Source organism: Macrotis lagotis, chromosome 6 (genome assembly GCF_037893015.1).
Source record: "Macrotis lagotis isolate mMagLag1 chromosome 6, bilby.v1.9.chrom.fasta, whole genome shotgun sequence".
NCBI lineage: Eukaryota > Metazoa > Chordata > Mammalia > Peramelemorphia > Peramelidae > Macrotis > Macrotis lagotis.
In genome coordinates this window covers 214,545,584-214,548,308 of record NC_133663.1, presented here as the reverse complement: position 1 = coordinate 214,548,308, position 2,725 = coordinate 214,545,584, and the positions used below count along the sequence as shown (strand labels likewise).

The following is a 2,725-nucleotide window of genomic DNA, read 5'->3' as shown; positions in this document are numbered from 1 at the left end:
AGCGCCACCTAGCCGCCCCTGTATTGCATATTCTTAAGAACATCAATCATGTTAACTTAAGACATAAAGAATCTGTGACATTTCTCAAAATACCCATTCAGGAATTTCTAACCCTAAACTTGGACAAAATTTTAAAAACTTAGCTTGTAAACTGTTCAGAGAAAAATCCATACAGGAATTCACATACATACAATTCTTACTATGTAGAAATAAAGCTGTGTAATTTGATGTATTTCTGATTTTCTTTTTACAATTAACATCACTTTCTCTTTAGACAATTTAAAATTTGCAAACTCACAAAAACTTAACTATTTACTTATATATAATATGGTTCTAGTAAACTACATGAAGAGTCAAACTTGGTACCAATGATTAAGGGCAGATACCATTAAAATTCAGAATTCAAAATTGGACATTTAGAATATCTCCTCCAGAAATGATTTAGTGTACTTGTAAAATGAAGCAAAATAATTTGAATCAGCAATTTTCATTTTAATTACGCAATATATACTATTTTATGTATTTTTGTTGCAGAGTAGTCTTTAGGGTTCTGCCTAGAAACATTTTAAATTGGAGTTTAGTTTTAAAGCATGGCTGAAATACAAAACAGTCTTATTGAAGTGATTTTCTTTCCCCTCAATGGAAGAATCTATACCAGGGGTAACCATGTTAACAGGTAAACAAGTCATATACATGTTGTCAGGTCCTCACCACTCCCCCCACCCATATATCTTTTCCTTAATATAAATAGAAGACTTATTTTTCTCTATAATAAAGCAGATAATATTTCAAAGGACCAAGAAGGACAGGACTGAAGACCTTTTCTCTCAGAAAGTTTAGGAGAGTCTGGCTTCATTTCAGGCACATTCTTTTCCTCCTCTTCCCTCTTTTCTTTTTTCACATCCTCACAATTGTTGTTGATACCAGATAGGTGAAGACTTCTTTGTCCAAGAAGAAAATAGTTTCCATTCCACTGTCTATAAATAAGCACATGCTTATGGTTAAACCTGGGTGTGTTTTTCAGTCCATTTCCACTTTTGCTCATTGTTTCTTGATTAATTATCTTTTTTTTTAAGGTTTTTGCAAGGCAATGGGGTTAAGGGGCTTGCCCAAGGCCACACAGCTAGGTAATTATTAAGTGTCTGAGGCAGGATTTGAAGTCAGGTACTCCTGACTCTAGGGCCGGTGCTCTATCACTGCGCCACCTAGCCACCCCTGAATTATCTTTTTAATAGTTTCTCGGATTGCAATTCAAGCTAAGTCTTGGAGACTCCGAACAGCCAATAGAGGAAATTGCACAACTCTTGACTTTCCTGAATCTGAATGACTGGGTTGGATTAGAAGAGCAAAAGAAACAACCAAAATCTTTTTGGTCTCCCAAGCAGAAAGACCTATTTGAGTTATTTTAGTCATTTTTTCTTCTAGTGGCATGACAAGAATTCCCCCAACTTTAAGTAAACTCTTAATGTAATCTTCATGTTCTTTTTGAACTCTAGCACCACTATAAACACAATCATATTGAGAACAATCTGGAGAAATTTCCAGACAGTTGCCCATAACAAAGGAAGGTTCACAGAATTCGAACTTGTCAAAGCTATCACTTGTTATGATGAAAAAGTCCAGTTTCTACTTGGCATAGTCTATCATGTTTGAATGAAGTTCCAAAAGGACCTAAACAGGGACACTACCAAGATTCACGAATTAAAATCTAGAGTTTCCATAACCTCTGAATATACGCATGGAGCAAAAAGGTGAATATTGCCATGTTTCCAAGTTAAGTCTTTATAGACATTATCTTTCAATTCTTCAAGACAGTAGTCTGCAGGATCCATTGCTCAGAAGGCTTGCTCTACTAGCTCTGTCCAGATATACTGTGCTTATATCTAGTTATCTATTAGCTCATCATTGTCTTCACCAGCACTGATAGCACCTCCCATTTTCAAGGATGAAGTTTAGAAAGAGTTTGGGCCTCTGGCTGAGATAGGGCTGTGGCTGGGGGTCCTTGAGTCTCCGCACTTGCTACCCCACCCCCGGCCCAGGAGCCCAAGGGCTTATGAGATACATTTTTCTTGAAAGAACTATCTTAATGATAATTTATGAAGAAATATAATAAAGACATTTTATGGGGAGTGAGACATAAGAATGGGGAGTGAGACATAAGACTGAGCAATGAAGAAAAACTAAAAGTATTTTTTTCTGTCATTTGAAGAGAACCAGAAATTGAAATAACCCTTATCTTGTGAAAAGATTCTTATGAAAAAACTAATTCCTATCCTAAGTCAAGTAAAAGTTATTATTATTGTATGTACTTGGAAGCGAGAAAAGTTAAATTCAGTTAAAATTAGGCTTTGAAGTGATCTTGGTTAAGAGTTTTCTCACAAGGGTGGCTAGGTGGCGTAGTGGATAAAGCACCGGCCCTGGAGTCAGGAGTACCTGGATTCAAATCCAGTCTCAGACACTTAGTAATTACCTAGCTGTGTGGCCTTGGGCAAGCCACTTAACCCCGTTCGCCTTGCAAAAAAAAAAAAACCTAAAAAAAAGATTTTTCTCACAGGTATGTATTATAAATTCATGATTTATTATTGATTCAAATTTTAAAACAATTTTATACACAATAATTTTAATATTTATTCTTAGGAGAACAAGGAATTTCATATATGGAAAGATAAAAGCAACTACTATGAAAAGATCATGTTTCATTAGTTTATTAAATAAGATTTGATGA

General features: G+C 35.3%; 1 pseudogene; it reads right to left on the bottom strand.

The window, feature by feature from the left end:
- Nucleotides 1-756: 756 nt before the first annotated feature.
- Nucleotides 757-1,937, bottom strand: LOC141492010 (protein-L-isoaspartate O-methyltransferase domain-containing protein 2-like; annotated as a pseudogene).
- Nucleotides 1,938-2,725: the final 788 nt, after the last annotated feature.